Genomic DNA, 25,731 nt, shown 5'->3' on the forward strand with positions numbered 1-25,731 from the left:
CACACACACACACCCTACTGAGTCTATTTAACATCATTCATACATACTTGTGTTTAGGGCTAACCTTCTGGACTTGGACCACCTATTGGGGTACCGTCCCCAAAGAAAACTGATTATCCTCTTTCATTAGTTGGCAGTCATTAATTGCCTGTAGCTCTTCACTTAGAGGTTTGGGCCTGTCAAATTTCTTCCGTCTACATTGGCATTTCAATTGGTATTGTCATAATGAAGGTCTTTTTAGGAGACCATATTGCTGAGATTTCATGGGTACAGCTTCCCTATAATGTCTAGAAGACACTGTCTTATATCCAGCATCCCAACTCTTCCTCTGGCTCTTACAATCTTTCCAACCCCCGTTTCTTCAAGTCTTAAGTGTAAGGGATGAATTGTAGATATATCAGCTGGGGTTGGGCACTCCACACACACTTATTTTCTACATTATGACCAGTTATGGATTTCTCTGTGGTGGTATTGTGTTCCCCAAAATATTGTGCACCCTAATAAACTTATCTGGGGTCAGAGAACAGAACAGCCACAATATTAAACATAGAGGATAGGCAGTGGTAGCACAGGCCTTCAATCCCAGCATTCCAGAGGCAGAAATCCCTCTGGATCTCTGTGAGTTCAAGGCCACATTGGAAACAGCCAGGCATGGTGACATACACCTTTAATCCCAAGAATTGAGCCTTTAATCCCAGTGAGTGATGGCAAAAACAGAAAGATATATAAGGCGTGAAGACCAGGAACTAGAAGCATTTGGCTGGTTAAGCTTTCAGGCTTTTGAGCTACAGTTCAGCTGAGACCCATTCTGGATGAGGACTCAGAGACTTCCAGTCTGAAGAAACAGGATCAGCTGAGGAACTGGCGAGGTGAGGTTAGCTGTGGCTTGTCCTGCTTCTCTGATCTTCCAGCATTCACCCCAGTAACTGGCCTCAGGTTTGATTTTATTAATAAGAACTTTTAAGATTCCTGCTACATTTCTCTGGTAGTCTCCTTCTGTTTTTTAAAAAAAGATGCTCGATGAGGGGTGAGAGATATATTTATGCGTGGGTACAGGCGTAAGTATTTAGAAGACAGTGGGAACTGTAATGGTTCAGGAAAACAGCGGCAGCTGGGTTTCCTCTCCAGCCAGAGATAGTTGGCTAGGTTACAGCAAGAGGCCTTGAACTCCCTCCTAATGATTGGGCCTTGAGTCCAATTAGACAGGTGGGGGTTGGTTATCTTCAAGGTAAAAGTACGGCTCATAGCACTAGAGATAGCTTGCCAGGCCAGTCATTGTTGTGGTTGACATTGTAGATAGATGATTGGTGACTTTTCTCCTTTGACATCCTGCATGGCATCTTCTGATGTTACCAAAGCTAGTCATCAGGGAGAAGGCTTCCAAGTTAGTAGAACATTTTCTTAGCTGTAGACTGCTGAATCACCATAGCTTGGGGTTGTTTATTATAGTTCCTGAACCTTTACCTTAGCCAAAACATTACTTGGACCATTCTAAGTTACCAATATATAAATGGATACAGAAGTAGCAAACCTCTCTAGGCCACCTACCTTGGTAGTTTCAATTATTTTAAGAAAATTAAAGAAGAGAAAACAGTAACAATAACAGCAAAATAACACATTATTATATATCTGGTACATAAACAGTTAATAGATTAATAAGTAAATGAAATTTTAAAATAGTCATAGAATATTTAAATTTTATACTTAAATTATATAATTATTATAAATGAGCACAATAGGGAATTATTTCAAACTGATGATCATATCCACTAATGTTTATTTTATAATATAATTAGGATACATCTGGAAATTCTTTATAAAAATTTCTTAGTGCTAGTCCAACACTATATATGTGGGGGAGGGTAAGGAGAGGTCCCCATTCCTGTGATGTGAGTAGGCAAACTTGATGTGCCCAGCCTTAAACCTGCAACTAGGACAGTGTTGACTTCACTTTGTCCCCTTCCTCCATCTTTTACCCCCCCTTTCCCTTATACTTTCCTTAGGAAACAAATTCTAAGCACCACAAGGGATATACAGATGTAATGATATAATAACCCAAACATGAAAATGCATCAAGCAATTTCTCTATCAGGTAGGAGTTAAAATGAATACAATGTAAGGACCTAAATATTGAATCTTAATCTTGTGAAAACAGAAAGCTAGGGGAGGGGTGAGCCTATGGGGTGACTACAGAAGTGTGTCAGGGACTTAGGAAGGAGGAGTCTTGGTGTAGCCTTGAAGGAGAGCTTGGACGGTCTGGTGCTGTCGCTGCAGACCTCTGTCTTTCATCGTCTTTCTTCTCTGGCACAGGCAACAGAGTTCAGAGAATTACTCTCAATCACAAGTTCTCCAGAGTCCATCAGCAGAGCTATGTATTCATCTGACCTCAGCTCGAATCTATGAAAAGTCAGCATGCTGCCTGGAAAGAGCAAAACCTCTAGCCTGGCCAACTATGAAATAAGCATCATCTGAATCTGTTGTAACGTGGGAGCCCAGGCCAGCTTGATATTTTCCACAGCTGAAAAACGGGCAGGGACCTCTTATTCTGCCCCACATGGGGCTTTGACTAAATAGAGAATCTGTAGCTTAAAAATGAAAAAATGAGAATTAATCTATGATGTGTTCTGCTCAAGACTTAAACTACACCTTCCCTTTAGCCACCGGAATTCCTGGAATTATTCTGAATTTTTCTTTTTCTTTTAACAATTATATTGTTTTCCTCTAGAAACCATGTTACTGTTCTCCTCAGGATTTGTAATGTGTTACCTGTCTCCTAGTAAAATCATCAATGATGATTTTTGTTTTTCCGTCTCAGTGATAAAGGGACTTGCAAAATGTCCTTTACCAAGGACTGTGGAAGAAAAGGCAGGAGCAAGGACTCACTGATCGATTCCACTGGCAAACCAGTTTCTGGAGTCTGGACCCTCACCAGGACTCCATTAACCTAGCCTTAGCTCACCCACTACTCAGAGCACTACGGTTCTTCACTTTCTGCCATTTGTTAGTTTCCCATTGTTATAGAATGCTCAGCACAAACAATTCAAAGTAGTAATTATTTATCTAAATTATGGTTTCTAGGCTCACTTGGCTTCAAGTGCTTCATGGTGAAAGAGTTCTTTATTGCTCTATGAACAGGGATCAGAGAGATGGACAGGAAGTAGCCAGAGTCAGGAGCTTCCCCAAAGCACACTGTAGTGACCTTTTACCTTCAGCAAGGACTTAGCTCCTAAAGTTTCTAGAACATTCTGAAATAGTGCCCCCAGGTATTCAACACATGAGCTTGCAGGACACAGTTCATACATTTTAAATCATTGTGCTAGATGGACTACTCAATAAAGTATCAGCCTTAGTCCTCATGTTCAAAGGAGTACTCAGTCTTGTGAGGATAGAGAAAAGGGACATCCCTCTTTATGAAGTAGAGGTTCACGCACAATTGAGAGGTGACACAGGTATAAAATCTGTAGAGGCACAGAAACGTAACTGCCACATAACCTCTGTAGAAGTCACTCATAAATAGAGAGTGGGATGGGGTTACTAGAGGCTGTGCGTAATGGGGAGCCAAAGCTGTGGGGCAGACTAGTATGATTTCTCTACCTTGGATTGTCCCTAGCCTAGAGATATACAGATGTACAGACTACCTAGAATCCTGTTGCCCTTGGAGGAACAGCTTCTCTGTGCCTGACTGTTAGATGCATGCATTTCTATTTAGGTCTCCTACGTCTCAGGCTGAGTGCACGTCTAGAATTGCTTCTGCTCTTGGCCTGAGTACCCTAGTCCCTTGTTGCACAAGAGGACCTAGGCTGTCTAGATTTAACACCCAGGCCATGTCTCTCACTCTGGGCATTGAGTTTTGCTCCCTTCCTGCTATTGGCGAGGGTTGGCCTCAACACCTGCTGCACAGCCCACCCTGGTACTTCTCTGGGCTTCCTCCTACATGGCTTCTGCTCTCCGGCTCACTCTCCCCTGCTGCTGGCAGCTCTTTCACCTATTTTTGGGCTCCAGGGACTTCAGCTGTCTCCTAGTTTTGCTGAAAATGGAGTTTGCAAATTTTCGTTTCCCGTCCTCTTTGTTGCTTTTGGATATTCTCCAACCGGAGAAGGAGCTGTACAAACTGCACGGGGCCAAGTTCACACCACAAGTTGCCTCCTTTATGGTTCTCTATTTCCATTATTTTTCCATGGTTGAAGACTGTATATTCAAAGTTAGGAGACCTCTGACGTGGATGGCTAATAACATGATTATAAAAGTTTTCATGAATAAAAAATTATTACCAAGATAATGGAAGAGAATATTAATTCTATGGGTCTCCCTCTATTAGGAATGTGAAGCTGGACTCAATTGAGACCACTGTTTAGTCTCTTTGTACTGACCAGTGTGAGGACTATGCTGTTTACTCTCTCTATTAGATAACAAATGAATACAATTAATATCCTAAAGCAAAACTCCTAACCCTCTTGCTCTGGTTTAATACATCCAATCTCATGCACACTTGTCTATCCCGTGTGTATTTTGTATTACAAAATGCTATTCACTTTTTACATGTACTTACTTATTTTATGAGGTGTGCATGTGCTTGTGTGCGTGCGTGCGTGCGTGCGTGTGTGTGTGCATGCGCGTGTGTGTGTGTGTGTGTGTGTGTGTGTGTGTGTTCAGTGCACATGTGGAGGTTAGGGAACAACTGGAAGGATTCGGTTCTCTCCTTCCACCTCATGGATTTCAGGGATTGAGCTCTTACCCACTGAGACATCTCACCCAACCACTGCTGACTGTTAAGTTTATTTCTTTTTGTTATTCCTGACTGACTGAAGGAAAAGTGACCATCCATTGTCATTTTCATAAGATATGCAACAAAATTGAAATTAGGAAGAAAAAGGATGCTCGGAATTAATAATTGAACAGACATTTATTTGAAAGAAATTCATTTCATCTCATTGTCAAGACTTCTGGGTACTGGCCCTTTTCACAGCAGTTTTACTGTGGAAGTTGCTGTCATCTTCTGCTTCAAATCGTACTCCTTTTCTAATAACAATTGGAAGTTGTCTCAAACACTCAGATTGCAAAGAGAAATGTACACACTAACTGGTTCTTCTGAATGTGGGACGTGAAACCTCCCTTCTAATTTCCAGGAAAATATGTTATGCTTGTTTGCATCTGGACGTTATTTTAAAATCTATATTAGTTCCACCCTACGTTTAATCCTATTTGAATGGTGGATATATTCTACTAGTCTACTTCCCTTTTCATTAAACAGGGACTCCAGAAACTGAGAGTTTGTGGCAGGAAAGAACTAATTTTAATGATGCTCAATGAAATTGATATTGAAATTGAAACAGTCTTCCTAACCCCCCAATCCTTCAGGATTCCACTCATACCTTAATTATGGTTTGTCAGACCTATAATTTGCTTCTCTGAGAAAAGTTTAAGAAATGAATCATTTGTTTTTAATCCTTATTAGTGACCCCCTCCTGCGTGTTCCCACTTTCTAATTTTGAATACAAATGGTGAATCATGAAGTCACTGGGATTTTCCTCAGCCTGTTTGGCAACCCCTTCACATTTCTGCCTGTAAAAAAGCCCAATTTGGGATTTTTATTACAGGAAGAAGTCATTTATTGTCTGAATAAAATTGTGTTGGTGACATGTTAAGAGAAGGGTGTGTGTGTGTGTGTGTGTGTGTGTGTGTGTGTGTGTGTGTGAGAGAGAGAGAGAGAGAGAGAGAGAGAGAGAGAGAGAGAGAGAGAGAGAGAGAGATGCAAGTTCAGAAAAGTAATACTGCCGTGTCGCATCCTTTAGGGAGTTACTCCTGTCATCTTCTTTATGTGGATATTGTAGTATCTTCATTATAAAGACGATCTAAATGAAGTCACAAGAGCAAAGTCAAATAATCCCCGTTACAGCCAACTTCCAAATTACCTGTTACATGACTGCCAGGTGACAGTAGATCAAGTAGGTGCATTTATCTAATTCTGAGCTTTGAGTTTTGATTTAAGAGTAGGTATTCAGCACCACCTGAATTCAATGAGGAAATGAATGAGGTGTTATAATCTAGAGAAAGCAGAATGACCACTCTTTCCAGTTAGCCCAGGCTTGCCCTGCTGTTTTAACTGGAATCCCATTTCCTGTGAAGTCCTTCATACTCTGTGGCCTGAATTGTTTATTACCTAGACCACATAATAAGATTTCCTTTCACTCATTGTAGGATTGTTTCAGTCAACCTGAGTGCTGGCTACAGTTGGCCTGTTTTTGTAAGAATATTCTTCATCCAATTTACCTATGGAAGTTTCACATTGCAACAGAATTGTGTCTTTGCAACAGCTTACATGGCCAACCAATGTGGAAAAATTATTTTAAAGATCTGTAGTTTTACCTTCTGACATAGAGTTGTACATTTTACTTAACTACAGAAGTACTTACTATTTTTGAAAATTATCTCAGGCTGTGGAGATAACTCAGTTGGTAAAGCACTTGCCAGGCACTGTGAGAACTGAGTTGAACTAGATGTGATGGTATGTACTTGTGGTCTCAGTACTGGGGAGGTGGAGACAGGGAGATCCAGCCTGACCTAATCAGTGGTCCTCAGATCTCAGTGAGAAAGACCCTATCTCCAAAACAAGGCAAATTGTTCCTGAGTAACAACACCTTAAGTTGACTTCTGGCTTGCATAATACACACATGTATGCATACCTGCATATGCATGAATATGCTCCCCCTGCACATGTACACCAAAGTGAGAAGTATCTTTAAAAATGTGTCATTGAAATTTATCATGGATAGCACTAATATTTTATGAGATTTTTTAAAATGTGTTGACACCCTATGGTCTTCTATTATATACCAACTACTGTAGTTAGTTTTATAAATAAATACAAAAACAAATGAAACACCCTCTGTACCCATAGGGGAGTTCATTCATGCAAGTAATGCTGACAAAATATAAATAAAATGTAAATATGTGCAACTTTTTAAAAGTGAAGTTTTTAGGTCAGGTAGGTTAATGCATTAAGACAGTGATCAGATTTTAAGATTTAACCTTTTTCTTTTCTGTCTCCCAGTTCTGCTGTTGATGTAATTACAGAGCAAAAAGGAGGAAAAAACATTCTTAGTTTCATAATTCAGTAATTTAAGGTGGAGACTTGTATCTGCCACTTAGACAAACACTTGAAAATGTGACTGACGAAGGCATTCTTTCACATTCTCATTTGCTTTTAACTTAGTGCTACCACAGTAAAAATGAACCAAGTGAATGATACAGAAGAAAATTTGGGTTTAAACTTCACTTGAAAAAGTGGCACCTTGGAATCAGAACTCCTTAAATCTTAGAGGTTATTATTGATGAAAATAGCTTAAGGAGAGAGGAGAAAGGGATTGGGGAGGAAGAGAGAGGGAGACAGAGAGAGAGAGAGAGAGAGAGAGAGAGAGAGAGACAGAGACAGAGAGACAGAGAGAGAGACAGACAGAGAGAGAAAGAGAGCGCAGAAGCAATGATCTGGCATAGATAAACAACCATGACAATGTTAAGGATAACAGCAGCTTATTAAAGTCACACTAGGGGCTGTAGAGATGGCTCAGTGGTCCAGAGCAATTGGTGCTCTTGTACAGGACTGGAGTTCAGTCCCTAGCATCCACATGGTGGCTCACAAACATCCAGAACTCTGGTTCCAGAGGATGTGACACCCTCTTCTGAACTCTGCAGGCACAGGGCAGGCATGTGGTGCACATACACACAGGAAAAACACTCATACACATAAAATAAAAATAAATAAATCTTTGCCAAATATAAAACCATATTCTATACTACTGTTAAATTACAGAATCCACTATGCTAAAATTTCACCCTTGGGCATTTCAGCAATGTGAACCTTTAAAATTTTATTTTTCAGGTATTCAAATTTCAGGTCAAGTTTTTAATCACTTGTAACTGATAAAACTTCAACCAATATGTAGCACTTCTAAAATTCACTGGAAATAGCAGAGAAAAAATAAAAAAGTGTATTTGTGGTGATTTAATACATATCCCAAGAAGTTCAAAGTATGTATAAAACTTCTTTCAAATGTCTACTTTCTTTTCAAAATTACCGAGAATTTTGTGTTATTCTTTACAATAAGTATTTCCTTTTTCAATGGAAAAAAAGTGCATGTTTCAGAAAGCAACGAGAAGTGGGACTTAGCAGGTGTGCAGTGTTGTCTCAAGTGTTTAATACAAATCATTAAAGCTCCACAAAATGAGTGTGATTTGAATTATTATTCCCATTGTACAGATACATATTGTGAAACTTCACTTCACTCGGTGAAGTGAAGTCACGTATTGAAGGTAATAATGCCACAGATTAAGAAGACAGTACCCAAATCCAGGTTAAGTGTAAGTCAGGTGTGAGCCTAGTTTCTGTAGCATCCATGTGGACAGGGAAGGGCACAGAGCCTGGGAGGCAGCAGAGTCCAGATGTGCCAGACTCATATTAAAGAGATGAACATAAGGTTAAATATAAGAATAACTACAACGAACCTCTGCAGTAGGGCGGGGAGTACAGCATTAAGTATTATGAACTAAAAAAAGCATAAAGAGAAAGCTGGAAGCCCCAGGAAGGAACTACCAAGCTAAACAAGTAATATAAGCCTCCGCAGGAAATTAACTCCAGCTGTATATAGTTTGTATTCCCCAGGGACCCTGAGATTCCAGTGAGCCTTGTATTGCCACTGAAACCTTTGGTAAGCTGAGCTGCAGAAACAGTCTGGTGGGGTGGGTAACACAAGAGAGCTGAGTAAGCTGAGTGGGAAGTGAAAGGCACCGGTTTTTTTTTTTTTTTTTTTTTTTGGAGACTACTGAATTTGCTCCTTCTCTGTGAAGCTGGTAGCCATGGGAACTTAGTGCTGTAAACCTTGACTGCAGGTATTTTCTGTTCAGTTTCATAGTTCTTTAAACCTTGATTATTCTCCTGTTCTGGAACCTGTGTCTTGTTAGCTGAGGGTAAGTAAGAAATAAAAAGTGGCAGTTCCCCGGAGTCTGTCTGATAGTCAAAAGGGATTTATTCTGGGTCAACTCACAATATGTATAAGGGAGTTGGTTGCAGGATCCACGAGGGGTGGGGCACGGTCCATTGCGGTTCTCAGAACTCTGCCTTGGTCTGCAGTACCAGCATCCAGCATCTAAGACTATGAGATACCCAAGACAGCGAGCACTTAGGTATTCTGGGTCTTAAGGGGTCCCCCCTCGGCCACACCCCGGGGGAGGGGGAACAGGTACCTAACAGTTATCTGCGCCTGCTAGGGGTGGTGCTTCAGGGTAAAGCACAGACAACCACCCCCACAAAGAAGTGCTATCAGAATTGTTTTAAACATAGAAATATATTTTAAAGATACTTGGGTCCGGTACTGATGGGGTACTGGAATCCAAAGGGCCTTGAACCTGACCAACAACACATTCCATAATGAATATTTGGAAGTGAAGCTGTTTGGGCAAGAGGGCATCCTGCAGCTCCCAGTGTCACTGAGAGGAATAAAGAGGTGATGGAGAGGTGGAAAAGACTGAGCAGCAAAGGGTTTTTTTGTTTTGTTTTGTTTTGTTTTTTCTTTTTATTTGCTATTGTTTGTGGGTTTTTAAAATCTTTTTTAGTTGATATTCTTGTTTGTATTTTTGTTTTTGCCTTTGTTTTATTTTAATATTTATTTTTGGCTTTTCCTGGGGTGGGGCACGGCAGGAGTGGGTGAGAGGTGGATATGAAAAGACTGGGAGATGGGTGGGATTGGGGTGCATGATGTGAAATTCCCGAAGAATCAATTAAAAAAAAATTACATGACGATGACGCAGAATTTTTTAAAAGATTCCTTTAATATGAGTTAATATGCTAATGTAATGCACATACATACCACAAATACACAAAATATTGTATTTTTTAAAAAATAATCACATATCTATATACCACCACTCCCAAAGCCTCAGGGACAGTCTGAGAAGAGAGATCAGAAGGTCTGTAAGAGCCAGAGGTCAGGGAGGATCAGAGCACATGGGAGTCTTCTGGATTACCATGATCATGAGCTCATAGCAATGGTGGCTTCCTGCCCGAAGTCAAGCCACTAAACACTGTGGCACAGAGTGGAACAGCTCACGAGTCCCCACCTGTCACTGACCTGCTATGGGCAGTTGATGGCTTCTGGGGCAGAAGAAGTCAGTTTTCCTTAAGGGTGCAGCTCCTGTAGGTCTACCATGCGCCAGTGGATGGTTGCAGACCTAAAAGCATATGATCAGCATACATTGAGGCTGATTGATTTTTTTATTATTTTTATATAAAATTCTCAAAGAATTAATAAAAATAATTTTTAATACGTGTGTGTTGACGTGGTGAAAAGAAACATTTAAAGTTAGTTATTTAATAATCCGTAATTGATATAGAGTATAAAACTCAAGTTCTAGAGTGATTTTTTTTCACCCTATTTTGTGGAGGGACAAGGACCCGCTGAATTAATGTTCTGCTCATTAACAACAAACATTTTTGTGGTACTTTGCAGTTTGTGACTCTCTCACCCAGGTTACCATATTTAAGTGTTGGAGTTTTCATTCAACAGCTACCTCTGTCTATGTCTGTGGAAAAGAGGGTGTTCATGATGGCTGGAATAGATCTTGCTTTTAGCTTTCAGGTGTGGGCTTGTGTAAAACAGCTTTGTAAAACTACGAGCAATTTTATTCCTTATCACCATTCTAGCCTGAAAAGAGAATGACCCCACCATAGGCATTATGTTTAAAAGGGTCAGTCTAATCCCATGGGAAACCAGTCCATTCCTTGAGGGAAACCCCCAAATTTTCCAGCTTGCCACATGTAAGTATTTGGAAACTAGAACAGTGATTGATGGCCATCTCTCTTGGTCAGCTGTCATAATTCTGTGTTATGTGCCTCATTTCCCACTGGGAAGCCAGAAAGAATTGACTATAATCAGACCCCTCTAAAGACACCAAGTGAAACCCCAGGGATTTAGGTGACCGACTAGAAAGCATATTGCCAGTGAAGACTAGAGTCAGGGCTAAAACCAGGTCACTGTAACAATTTCTGTCCTTCTCCACCCACTGTCATTCACCCCACTTGAGAAGGTGAGAAGGCTCTTGGACTAAATTTGTAAACAAACTCACAATGCTGCACTGGACAGAATAATACAGAGGTTTTATTGAGAGACTGAGGATTGGTGGATGGTGCTCTTGTACTTAATTTTTTGAGGACACTTTATATTGACCACACCATTTTATATCTCACGACAGTGAACAGGTTCCAGTTTCTCTGAATTCTTGACCACAGTTGTCAGATTGTGTTACGCCATTTTGTAATATCTTCTGAATAGAGCTCACTGTGGTTCTGACTTGCATCTCCCAAGGGATGCACACTTGGATTCCTGAAGACACGGCAGAAGGGTTCCCAGAAGGGTAGACTGATAAACGATGATGGTTAGCGTCGTTTTACATTTCCTGTGGGCCATTAGTATATCCTTTTTTGAGACATGTCTCTTCAAGTCCTTTTTCTCAATTTATAATTTGACTGCTTGTTATTGGTTGTAGGATTTCTTCATACATTTTGAATACAGTTCTTTATCGGATAGATACGTATCTGCATCCACTCCTGTAACCACTGATTCCTTATTCACCATAGCTACAAAGTGGAAACAATCTCCCTGCTGTTCATCAACATAATAAAGAAATGGTGGCTTGTATAAACAATGAAATGTTCTTCCACCATGAAAGGAAGTCCTGTGATATGCTGTAATATGGATGAAACTTGAAGACATTATGCTAACTATAGTAAGCTATCGCACAAGGACAAATACTGCATTATTACATTTGAGGTGAGTCATTGTCTCCGTCAAGGTCACTATTCCTGTGATGAGACACCATGGCCAAAGCAACTTGGGGAGTGTCTGAGTTATGATTTCTATTGCTTTGAAGAGACATCTTGACCACAGCAACTCTTATAAATGAGAACATTTAACTGGGGGGGGCTAACTTACAGTTCAGAGGTTCAGTCCATTATCATTATGGTTGGAAATGGCAGTGTGCAGGCAGACATGGTGCAAGAGAAGTAGCTGAGAGTCCTACAGCTGGCAGGAAACAGGAAGTGGACTCTGTGTCACACTGAGGGAAGCCTGAGCAAAAAGACCTCAAAGCCTGCCCCCAAAGTGACACACTTCCTCCACAAAGCCATACCTACTTCAGCAAGGCCATACCTCCTAATAGTGGCACTCCTTTTGGGGGCCATTTTCTTTCAAACCACCACAGGGAGGAAAGGGTTCATTTGGCTTACACTTCCACATCACTGTTCATCACTGAAGGAAGTCAGGACAGGAACTCAAACAGGGCAGGAACCTGGAGGCAGGAGCTGATGCAGAGGCCATGGAAGAGTGTTGCTTATTGGCTTGCTCATCATGGCTTGCTCAGCCTGCTTTCTTATAGAACCCAGGACCAACAATGGGCTGGGCTTTCCCCCATCAATCACCATTTAAGACAATGCCCTACAGGCTTGTCTACAGCTCAGTCTTGTGAAGGCATTTTCTCAAGTGAGGCTCCCTCCTCTCTAATGATTCTAGTTTGTGTCAAGTTGACATAAAACTAGCCACCATAGTTATCTAAAATAGTCAGGCTCATCAAAAAAGGAGGTAAGGGCTAGAGAAATGTCTCAGTGGTTAAGAATACTGACTACTCTTCCAGAGGAACTTAGATTCAATGCCCAGTGCCCACACAGTGGTTTACAACCATCTGTAACTCCAATTCCAGGGACCCCATGCCCTTTTATGGCCTCTGCAGGCACCATGTATAAAAGTGGTACCTAGACATACATGCAGGCAAAACACTCATACACATAAAATAAAAATAAAATAAATATTTTTTTAAAAAGAGGAGGCGGAAAAAGAAGGAGGAAGACAGAAAATGGTAGTTACCAGGGAATGGGATGGGGTAAGGTATTGCCAAACAGTGCCTAAAAAGACCCATCATATAATCTGAAAAAGTTCTAGAAATTTCGTGTATAATATTATAGCTACCAAAACTGCATTTTACACTGTTTGGGAGGAAGACTGGAGTTGTGGTTCAGTAGTACAGTGAGTTGTGGTAAGATGTGAGGGTCTGGGTTCAATCATGAGCTCCAAAATAGAAAAGATAAGATGCCTAAGAGGAGGGATATCGCTTAAAAAAAACAAAACAAAACAAACAAACAAACAAAAAACCAAAAAAAAAAAAAACCCCTCAATTAAAACACAAGGAAAGGGGGAGAGAACTAAAAATAAAATCTATTCATCATACTAAATATATTTCTATTTAAATATAAATTTCTTGCAGGTAATTACAATTTAGGGCATCACTCAGGCCAAGCTTTGTTCCACTGGTGGGATCGTGGGGAAAGCTGCCTGCTGAGAAAGTAGGTCTAAAAGAGACCAGAGGCAGAACCCTGAGTCTGTCTGCCCCCACCCCATCTGATGGGGATGGGATCTTATGATCTGTCTTCCCAGTACATGTCCCTCTCTGTGTGCCCTCCCACAGACTAGCTGCCCTAACTTCACCTTCCTTGGGAGCAGAAAGGGACTTGGATGGGTGTTCAGTTCCGACTTTGAAACAAGTTGGGAGGCAACATTATTTCTTTTTCTTTTCTGCTTGATAGCCAGCTCTCTAATTTAGAAGCATAAACTTGGTTACATTTTCGGCTACAAATGACTGGCTGTTTTAGGAACTGCAGACCGCTGGGAGGCTGAAGGAGTGTGGAAACTCTGATGGAGAAGGTGAGGACCGGGCCAATGGAAAGCATTTTGGTGGGTCTAATGATTTTGGGAAAATCTCTGCAAGGCTGGAACATTTTGCCACACGTAAGTGGTTACTTCCTCACCTCTTCTGCATTCACTGAGAACTCTGTGTCGCTGACCAGAGACAGAAAGAGCTGGAAAACAGTCCCAGTGTGGATCTGTCAAGAGAGATATTCAACTTAGGTTCTCCAAATGTGTTGCATGTAACAAAAGCCTGTATTTCTTTTCATTTCAAAGGAGATCTGCTTCATTCTGGTTCATTTAATTCTTGGAAACATGGTTTTATATGTCCAGAAAGCCCTTTGAGCCCTTTGAGGGAGGCTTGCAAAGGCTTTCACCCCCTCCTTGCTCCCCTTCTCTGGCAGCAGGAAATTAGTTCTGCCAAATGCAAATGAGCTCAGACTCTAACAGGCAGAGTGTCAAAGCACAGAACGCTACGGCGTTTTGAGAACGCATGCCGCACACAACTGACATTCCGGGGTCTGAAAAACTACAGGAAGTCACACCGACCTATTTAACATACTGTTTCAGCAACACAAGTGTGTGTGAAACTTCCAGGGATGTATGTTAGGAAGTCAGAAGGCCCTTCCTTCCTTTCTATGGTGGTTGCAGAATCCTAGGGCGCTTTATTAGAGTCTTCAGTTGTCTGTGTGGTTTGGGAACAGCGAGTCTTCCTCTTTGTATCACAGATCCTAATTGGTCTCACAAATGGTGGCCACCTGAAAGATGGCATGGGTCACTGCAGTCCTTCCAAGGGTTAACAGAGGCGGTTCCAAAGGAGTGAGGCAACCACAGAAACAGGATAATAAATGTGACACTCTCAGACTATCACTAGCAAATATTTGAGCTTATCAAATAACGGAGGAAGTAGTTTAGTTACAAATAAACCAATCTCTCATAAAACAAGTTTTCACACAGGGTCATTTCATTGAGCTGGAGACAGCTAGAGGCCACTCTAGGCAGAACTCCCACTCTGTGTACACTTGGTAACAGCTTCTCATGATTAATGGATAGCAAGGGGGGAGGCTGGGCCCTGCAGCTCGCTGGAGCTGGGCTTCCTATCAGCCGAACAGCCATAAACAGCAAGTCGGGATTACTGCATGGGAAGTGCCCGTCGGTCCTCTGGGAACATAGCTGGGTTTGCACTGACTTCCCCTGCCACCCGCCTTCTTTCTCCTCATAGCTCGCTCTCTTTTTTTCTCCCTGTATTGCCGAGACCATCGTGTCCTAGAAACTATAGTAGATGTCACTGCTTGGCACTTTCTGTGCAGAGAGGACAAGTATGTGGGCGCAGGGGGGTGGCGGGAAGCTACTCTTAAAGCCACAGAGGCTGCATTGGCTAGGAGCTGGAGCTGGAGCGAGGCTGTTTTTCTGGAGCCTTTGAAATCAGCATGGCCAAAGCATCTGATTAGGATTCCAGAAAAAACACAGGCACTGTTTGAGGGTAAGGGGGGTGGGGGGTGGGGGGTGGGGGGTGGGGGGTGGGGGAAATGGAGCCTCTTGTCTCAAAGTAAAAGTCTCACTGAGATTAAGAAGAAATAAAAAAAATACCCTGGCATAATTACAAAAGTTCAGCAAGTTAGAGAGAAGAAGTCTGGAAAGCTGCTGGAGTTCTGGGGTGTGAATGTTCATCTCTGGTGAAAGAGAAATAGGTCCATTTCTGAATTTTTATTCTGTAGAAAATTTGTTTCATTAACCCAAAGGACAATAAAAAATAAAATGTAGATAAAATGAAATATAGGAATAGAAGTATAAAAATAGAAAATTTCAGCCACGACACCACCATTTGAAGCAGGCGTTTAGTTATGTTTCCTACCCATCTTTTCCACAATCTTTTAAAAATAGAATGTTGAGACCTTCACCATATGGAGAATTTTGTACTATTTTCAGTCAGACTCCAGCATAGTCATGGCCCTTCTGTGTTAGCCATTTTTTTGTATATATAATTTTAGAGCTGAAAAATACTAATTTTTGCAACTTAAATTTACATAAGGAGGCTTTAGGACCCTTATCTATTTGTGCTACAAAGCAGTGTTTGCTTACTCTGTTTTTCACGTGTGTTCATTTATTCCAAGTCTATGTAATGTGTTCTTAATAAAACTTGAGGAGAAAAATGTGGTGCTATTATCCTCGTGGTTATCTCATTAGCTTTTATATTTAAAACAAACGTTCTGGTGATTACATTTTCCATGGAGCCAGGAGAGATTCAAAGCCCTTTCTTGGCTTTGTGATGTGCTTAACTCTGGTACCGCTCTTTTCAAATGTGTGAGCCCCAGAGGTGTGTGGGAATGATATTCACGCGCACCCGTTCCTGCCCCCTATAACACCTACCTGCATTTAGATGCACTTTGTTTATATTGCACATCTGGAACTACTTTTGGTAACCATTATCTCTCCTGAACCCAGGACCTGGACCTATTTTCTCTCAATGAGCCCATGAGCCAGTATTCACTGCACACAGTAACTTGGCTGCACCTCACCAAGGATGTTTCTGCGTCCACTTACTTAATCCAGACAAAAGTTATGTTGGGAATGTGGGCATATACAAAGAAACAAGGAACGGAACTCTTTTGTAATAAACATACCTTCAGGAATACTGTGGGACAGTAAGGGTTAAAGCATTGCTGTAGCCAGTGTGTGTGGGCGGAGCTAAGCTGCTCGCTGCTGGAGCCAGGGACTTAGCCTATTTCCAAACAGAGCTGCTCAGCTCTGACTCTTCCTGTCTGGCTTTGCACCTGTGGACTAAACGGTTCCCTTTTCTATTAGGTTTTCCTTACCCCTGTTGCTCAACACGTTAACCATACTTAACAATAAACTGTGTATTTCAGAAGAGCTGAAAGAGAGGATTTTTAAATGTTTTTACCACAAAGAAATGATAAATATGTGAAGTGGGCAGATATTCGAATTGGCCCAAAATGTATACATGAAACATCACCTCATATCCTATATGTATATGCAATTACTTGTTGGTGAAAAGAAAATTAAAATGAAAAGATTTCCTGACTTTCATTTTGATGGTTGTAAGACTTGTGTTAAAGGAAAGAAATGAGTTCCTTTTAAGACTCACATCTAGATAGACCTAAATTATTTTCTTGTCCCTATAGAGATATAATTTAGAGTGCTCTGGAAGATCAAAGGCTGCTGCTTTTATGCAGGATCCAAACTGAATATTACTAGGCTTCCAAACATCTAGTTATTCACTAGGAGCTTCTTGGGCAGGCAAATCCCAACCATGGAGGCACATTAATTGTAAATTAATAGATTTTAGCTTTGTGGTGATATTGTGTTCCCCAAAATATTGTGCACCTTAATGAACTTATCTGGGTTCAGAGAACAGAACAGCCACTAGATATAGAGGCCAGAAAATGGTGGCACACACGCCTTTAATCCTATCACTTGGGAGGCAGAGATCCATGCGGATCTCTGTGAGTTCAAGGCCACACTGGAAACAGCCAGGCATGGTTACTCATGCCTTTAATCCCAGGAAGTGATGACAGAAAGCAGAAAGGTATATAAGGCATGAGGACCAGGAACTAGAAGCTTTTGGCTGGTTAAGCTTTTAGGCTTTTAAGCAGCACAGTTCAGCTGAGAGGCTTCCAGTCTGAGGAAATAGGATCAGCTGAGGAATTGGCGAGGTGAGGTAGCTGTGGCTTGTTCTGCTTCTCTGATCTTCCAGCATTCACCCCAATACCTGGCACCGGGTTTTGTTTTTATTAATAAGACTCTTTAAGATTCATGCTGCATAGCTTGATGTCTTAGAGATTTTCTTTCGGTTAATGACAACTCTACAAGCAAGTTTGTGAGAGAAAACAACTATTTAAGCTATAGACATGAGGAAATACTAGTATTTATTTACTTTGTTTTACTTGTTACCTTCAAAACATCTTCAGTGAGGCAGCAATAGTGGCTTACACTGAATCAATAGTGCACGAAGATGTAAGAACGTGAACACTGAGCACCACTGCATTAGAACTTTCAGGGAACACAGCCTTCACAAATACTTAAACAGTTAACTTTAAACGTGCTGCCTACAGCCCTAGGCTGGCTATGGATAGCTATGAATGCAGTCCAAAACAAAGTTGCAAATTGACTTAAAACATTCTGGTTGTTTACACGTATGATTTCAAAAGGTCTGTGTGTGTCTTCTCATGTGTGGGCATGCATGTGCATTTGTGGGTGTTCTACACATGTGTGCACGGATGTGTGGAGACCAGAGATTGCCCTTGGATGTCTTCCCTGATTACACTCCACCTCATACGCTGAGGCAGGGTCTCTAACTTGAACCCAGAGTTTGTCTGTTGGTGTAGTCTATCTAGCCAGATTACAGGCAGGCCACAACCTGGCATTTACATGAGTACTGAGGACCCCAATTCTGCCACTCACATCTGTGCAACAAGTACTTTACCAAATGAGCCATTTTCTCAGTGTCTCCAAGTTTTTGCTTTCTTTGTTTTTTTTTTTTTAAATATTAATTGATTTGAGGATCCTTAGGCATGAACTTTGTTGGTGGCAACAATACATTGCAACGTCAAAAGGTTGGACATCCTTGCCAGTAAGAGCAGTCCTTTGGAAATGTATTACTCATTTACTTTCTAAGTTGATTAACTAGCCTTCTCTAATAGAAAACCTAGTCATTTTGACAATCACAAAAGAGAGTCATTCACTATACTTCAAACAACATGTCATACAGTATTAAAATGTAAAAAAAGAAAAGAAATCTAATCACAGAGAATGCTGAAGGCCAAGTCATTAAAGGCACAATATTATTTTCCTTACCTGAAATTTCAAATTTGGGATTTATTTTTCAGTCTCTAATGTCAGTGGAAATATTCTATGGTTGAGCTAACCTATCTAGCCAAGGAACAAGGATAGAAATAGTTTTAGTCCCCCAACCCTAGCCATCTCCCTCTCTTCTTCTGACAAATTAATTCTGTACGTTTTCTAATGCCCCAGTTATGTCCCAACTCCTTTGCCAGTTCTTTGACCCCAGCTTATTTCTGTGGAGCCAAACCTGTTTTCATTATTGAAGCAGAGTGCAGCATGGGAGGAAAGAGGACTGCAGTGTGACTCCTAACAGCTGCGAGGTAAAGAACCAGCAGCTTAGACTACAGCTATGAGGATAGAGACCCGGGCAAAGCTGGTGCAAGTGTCTTATAGATTCATCTCTATTCCGTGAACACGGCTGGGCTGTGGGCTTCCCATTGTTTTGATTGTTAGGAGAAGCTGAAATTCAGAGGTTTAACAACTGCCAAAGATAACATCTAGGAAGTGCTAGAATTTTATTAAACTCAGATCTGCCTGACTCAGAAGTGTTTATTTTAATAGCTGATCATAGTGTTCTCCCACAGTTGTGACTTTCTAGGGCTTTTGTTTATCATACTTCTGAGACAGACATTGACAAATAAAAACTCCAGAGATCCTCAAAGAATCAGGTCTAAAATGTACTCAGGGATCCAGATTATTAGAGAAAGTTGTATGTTCCTTTCACTCCAGGTCTTGAGAGTGAGGTGAGAGGTTGCTTTTACTTGTGTGTGTTTGTGTGTGTGTAGTCACAGGCACACACACGTGCAGGTGTACGTGCCTGTACGTGCATGTTCTTGTGGAAGCCAGTGGCTGATGTTAGGTGTTTGTGTCTGTTGTTTTCCATCTCATTTTCTTTTTAAAAATTCATTTATTTTTATTTTATGTGTCTGCGTTGCCTGCAAGTACATACATGTATTAGGTACGTGCCTGGTGCCTGCAAAGTCAAGGAAAGATGATGGATCCTCTGGAACTAGGGTTATGGAGACAATTGTAAGCTACCATGGGGGTGTTGGGAAGTGGACAAGAATCCTCTTTAATCACAGCAAGTGCTTTAAACCCCTCAGCCATCTCTGCAACCCTCTCCAGCTTCCTTCTGGAGACAGGGTTTCTCACTGAACTCTAAGTTTACTCAGTCAACCAGAACGACTAGTTAGAGCTTGGTGAGGTGGTGCCTTTAATCCCAGCACTGGAGAATCAGAGGCAGGCAGATTTCTGAGTCAGAGGCCAGTCTAGAACACATGGAGTATTCTAGGCCAGAAAGGGATACATGGTGAGACCTGCCTATAAATAAATAAATAAATAAATAAATAAATAAATAAATAAATAAATAAATAAATAAATAAGGAAAGGGGGAAAAAGAAAGAACAGGAGGGAGGAGAGAGAGAGAGAGAGAGAGAGAGAGAGAGAGAGAGAGAGAGAGAGAGAGAGAGAGAGAGAAGGGGTGAGTAGAGCTGCAGGAATCCTCCTGTCTGCCTCTCCCCCAGCGCTGAGTTAACAGGTCTTTGCCTCCAGACCCAACTTCATGTTCCATGGGTGCTGGAGATCTCAATTCAGGCCTCATGCTTGCACAACATGCCAAGCGCCCTACCATCACCCCAGCCTCAGATTTCCTATTTTGAATGTGTGAAAGCTGAGCGATTGAGACTTTTCTTGAATTCTCTTGGTCTCTGGAATTCTATTTTCAATATTGATTATTTCTTCTATTCTATTATTTCTCCATTAAGTAAAACTAGCATAGTTTTTTTTTTTAAAGTGCCTAGTGCAATTGAATATATAATCGCTTACACAATCCCATTTCTTCCAACTTTCACAATGAGCATTGTCTTAAAACTGGCAAAAGATCTATCAGGAAGAGAATTCATGGTGACTGGATAAATGCTTGCTCCCATAGGATTGGACCCACTGACATCTTCAACCACTGACTTCTTCAACTCTCGGGAAACACTGAGCTAGCTGATAGCCTTGACGTGCTGTTCTGTATTACTAGCCACACTCTGGGATTATCGGGGTGAGTGACACCTGTTTTGTTTTAGGTCAGAGTTGCATCTCTTCCCAGGTATCTTATTCTCTCTAGAACCAATACTGAAAATAAATGCTTGCCTACATTTCTTGAGTTAGAGTTGCTCAACATCACGATATACATGTTTTTAGTGCAGGGAAAAAAATACATATTAAATAAAACAAATTCATTGAGTATGTTTCCTCTAACTACAATTTCTGTGGCACCCTTTCAAAGCTCAAGCTTAAGCTACCACTTCAGAGAAGGAGTGAACAGGGACCTGAAATGAGCTTGAAAGGCAGGTTTAAGAGAGTGGAGCTGGCATTTGCCAATGACCTTGATCATCAGCTGTGTCATGTAATCCCTCTCACACAAACACCTCCCTCTAAGTCTGTGTATACGTGTGTCTTAGCATTTAGACAGAACTAGCAAAACCTCCTTCGTGGGATCCTCCAAATTGCAAGAGAAAGCGCCCACATTGTCTCTTAAGACTTAACTTGTAGGCTGGCATTTGGAACGAAAGAAACAGAAAGGAGGAAGAGTCATTGTCATCTTTCCAGGGGAAATGATGGCAGAGAAGGAGAACAAAACGTTGGTGGATGAAGAGATATTTACCCTCTCTAATGATTTGTTTTAAAACAGTAGTGCAGCTTCATGGCTGAAGATGAACGTTGGAGATGGCAGTTGGTACGCAGGGTCAAGCTGGTTCCAGCTCCTACTTTGGGCACTATAAAGAAAGAGTAACGCAAAGAGAATGAATACACATACACCAGAGATTAGCACAGAGGGGCTACCTGATGGTGTGACATTTAGATTCTGAGTTTAGAGTTCTGTAGGAGTCCTTCAGACAGGTTCTAGCAGGTACCAATATACTTTAGGGATATCTTGGGGTTCCTTCTCTAACTCTGAGCCATCCAGGGCAAACTGATAAGATTAATGAACTAAGGTGGATTCGTGAAACTGCATTATGTAGTTAGTTTCTTAAATGAGTCTGGACCTTCAAATGAATTTCTCAACCTGGTAGCACTGCAGTGATGCCCAGAGGCTAGACCAGATCATTCTCAAAGCTGGCTATGTGCTAGACTTTCACAGTATGTTTGAAAGATACTTAATCCCAAATCAATATTGAGACCAATACAACTAACATCTCTAGGAAGCTGAGCCACAATACCAAAATCTCTCCAGGTTAATTAAAATGTGAAGATATGATTGAGGATAACTTTGTTATCTACAAGTTGCCATTATCTTACAGCAGCAAGCCATTTTCATTCACAGGCCTCCCACCTAAGTCAGTGTGGCACATAGTTTCCCATTTCTCAACACTCAAAACAGTGGTATTTTAAGCATGGAGGAAAATTTCATCTATGGAAGGATGTAGTGCCCACTTATTTCTCTTTAAAGATGTTAATTGAGACAAGGGCACAAGTTCAGATATTCTATATCATCAAAAAATAGGTATTGGAGTTCTCAAACATGTGATCTTCTCGTGCTGAACCATGAATTCTTCATGGGAGGGAAACACCACTGTACAGTGTAAGATGTTGGAATCTTTCAGGACTTTCAGTCCCTTGACGTAGGTAGCATACCCCTTTCAGATGTGAAAACCAAGTCTAGACAAAAGAACATGACAGTCTCCCAGACATTGCTTTCAAAGGGAAGGGTAGAAGGAGGCAGAGGAGGCAGACAGTAATCCTGGAGGTTAATCCATTAGAGTCAAAACTGCTGTCAGGAGAAGTAAAATTTCCAGTCGAGCCATCCTTGACAGCCACTTCCTCCTTAGAAGCCTTTCCTTCTGTCATGACTGTCACTGGTTTTAAGGAATGCAACGGTCTGTAACTCAAAAAAAGTGAGGTGTCAGATTCGGGGTTGTTTAGCATTCCATGTATGGCCTGGAAAGAAGACATTAAGAAGTGTGGAAATACCATGAGCTTCAGGTCTTGTAATCGCACATAACCTCTTTTCTCACTCCCTTTGCATGCTCTCTCTTTAAATGGCAAGCTTGTGAGTGATTAAGACTAATCCAGCTTTAGTTCAGCCTGTGATTAATCCCTTTAATAAAGATGATTAAACTCAGTCTGTGTATACTGTACCACAAAGGTGAGTGGAATCCTGTGGTTACAGTTTCTGTGACTATGGACTATGTGAAGACTGCCTTTTCAGTGCTGATGGTTCTCTATCTTGGGATGCTAAAATTTTAAATGGAAAAATCTAGTGCAGTCTTAAAAAAAAATAACCTGGAACAGCTACAATGTAATGCCATGTGGAAATGTGAATGTGTGGGACACACTTTAGGAAGACAACTGGTCCAAATGAAGTTAAAGTCCTCAATATAATTATAGTTGGAGAATCCATAATTTTGATTGTTAATTTAAAAATGACTCTCTGGCTTTTGAGGTTGAGAACTTGGACTTGGGAGCTAACCTCTCTGATGCTCAAACCAACTCTTCCACCTGTCAGCTGTTTAAACACAGGCAGATGACTGAGATTGCTGTGGCTGATATTGCTCACCCATGAAGCATGTCTCTCGTAGGGATATTGTAGATACTGAATGCCTCCCACTACCTGAAGAAACTCAAGTGAGCTTTGTAGCTGTGTAAAAAAAAAAAAAAAATTAATGTATCTTGGTTTTCAGCATCTCAAAGCTTTAGGGATTAAACAAATAAAAACTACATTTCCCAAGTAACCTGAAGGAATTTCTAGGCTTTTGGTAAGATTTCCAACAGGAATGACCAAAAAAGTACTATTCCACACTATTCTTCAGTGTTAACTATATCATTTCTTATATATGCTCTCCATTTTTAATCTCCGTATGGAATATTGGTATCTACCCAGGTCCTTGATGAACTTGAGACCCATGGGTTGCTTTACTCTCGTTTTCATGACGCTAGAGACACAGACCAGTCCAAGAGTGTTTTTAGGGAAGAGGGTGGGGAATCCATTTATCTCCAAATGTATGTAAATAAATCCTTGTAATGATTTGGGGCTTTCTAAATTCAACATGTCACCATTTGTACATGTTGAAATCATTATTTTCAATAGCTAAACATTTCTCATTGTGCAGGTTTGTAGATTGCTGCTTTAAAGAGCAATGTGTAAGTGTTTCTTTGCCACATTAGCTTAGAGTCTTGACCTAAAGCCATACAATGACCAAGTACGATATAGCAATATTTAAACAAATTCATCTCAGTATGATCTCTAAATTCAAGTCCATATATTTAGTTGTAAGATACTTAAACCTGATTTTTATGCTAGTTTTTCTTAAGGGAGTTTGGGTTTTCCACCTATAAAATTAGCTGTCAAATTCTCAGTTAAAATCAATAGGTCTCATATAGGAAGACGGAACATTCATAGAAAACGGACAAGTCGGGTAAACCTTAGCAAGGTCCTTGACATTCCAGAAGTAGTCTGGAGAGGATCTCCATAACCAGATTCCCTCAGGCTGACATGCTTGGCCTTCTTCCTTCCTAGATTTCTGCTTAGTCTCATTTTCATCCACAGTAATGTACTTCCCGCACCACAACGCTACACTTCCTTCTAGCGTTCCCCAGAGTTTTGTCCCTGAATGGCCACTGCACAGTCATCGTTCCAACTAGAAGACCAAAGAACAGCTTTGAAGTAGGAGAGAGGAGCTTAGTCTACAGCTGCCCTAGGCTGGACAACCGTGTCACACAATGAATGTGGACCTCAGTGGAAGGCCAGGGGCAGACAGGGGAGCGTCAATGTTGCCTACAAACAGGGAGGTTCATTATTATTAAAGTCTGTAAAGAAAAAGAGGCTTCTGCAAAACAACTGGCTTTTCCCTCTTCTTTCCATTTTCTCTCTTTTTCCTTCTCAAAGAGAGAGGCAACTAAATGGTAGTTCAGAACTTGGACTTTGGAGACAAGCTACTTGATAACTGAATTTGCTTTACTAATTACCAGCTTTTCAAGACTGTAAGAGTATTAATATTTCTGTGACTGATGTTTACCTGTAAGGCATTGCACTGCTTAGTTTTACATCAACTTGACACAAGCTAGAGTCATCTGAGAAGAGGGAGACGCAATTGAGAATATGCCTCCATAAGATCAGGCTGTCGGCAAGCCTGTACTGCATTTTCTTAATTATTGATTGATGTGAGAAGGCCCAGCCCATTGTGGGTGGGGCCACCCCTGGGATGGTGGTGGTCCTGGATGCTAGAAGAGAGCAGGTTGAGCAAGCCAGTAAGCAGCATTTCTTCATGGCCTCTGCATTAACTGCTGCCTTCATGTTCCTGTACAGTTTGAGTTCCTTCCTTAGCCTCATCAGTGGACTGTGATTTAGGATATGTAAGTCAAATTAAACCTTTCCTTCCTAAGTTACTTTTATTTTTTTTTATTTTTTATTTTTTTTTTTTTGGTTTTTCGAGACAGGGTTTCTCTGTGTAGCTTTATGCCTTTTTTGGAACTCACTTGGTAGCCCAGGCTGGCCTTGAACTCACAGAGATCCGCCTAGCTCTGCCTCCCGAGTGCTGGGATTAAAGGCGTGCGCCACCACCACCCGGCTCCTAAGTTACTTTTAGTCATGGCATTTTATCACAGAAATAGTAACTTTAAGATAGGCATGTGTCTTTAGCTTATGGTAGGGACAAGATTAGATGGCATTCAGAAGACTCAGCAATGGTCACCCAATAGCAGTAAGCAGTCAGTGAAAATAAAAAAAATGTGAAAACAACAACAAGAAAATGGGTTCCTAATATGTATTAGATGCTCAGCTGGGCACTCAAAGGAATCTTTGACACAGAGGACATCTGTGTGTGGCCAGCACAGCCCCCACCTGAGATCATAAGTTCAATCCCGATAGACAAGGACTATTGCTCTGATGTCCAGCTTTAGTTTTTCAGTAAAGAAAATGTGATTGTCCCCAACTTGTGCTGGGTGTATCTATGGCTTTAGGAATTTACTTTCTTTGGCTATATACTTTCTTTGGTTGTTAGCAAAAAGGAGGCATGAGTCCAGCAGACCCTCAAAAAGCACATGCAATATTATCCATTGGTCAAGTAGATCTTCCTAGCCAATGACTGCAGACCAGGTGGCTTAAGGGACAAAAAATACATTTTTCTATTTTCTGAGGCTGGAAGTCCAAAATCAGGCACAGAGAGTATTGTTTCCTCTCAAGGTCTTTCCCAGCTTCTCTCATGTCTTCTCA

Source organism: Peromyscus eremicus, chromosome 9 (genome assembly GCF_949786415.1).
Source record: "Peromyscus eremicus chromosome 9, PerEre_H2_v1, whole genome shotgun sequence".
NCBI lineage: Eukaryota > Metazoa > Chordata > Mammalia > Rodentia > Cricetidae > Peromyscus > Peromyscus eremicus.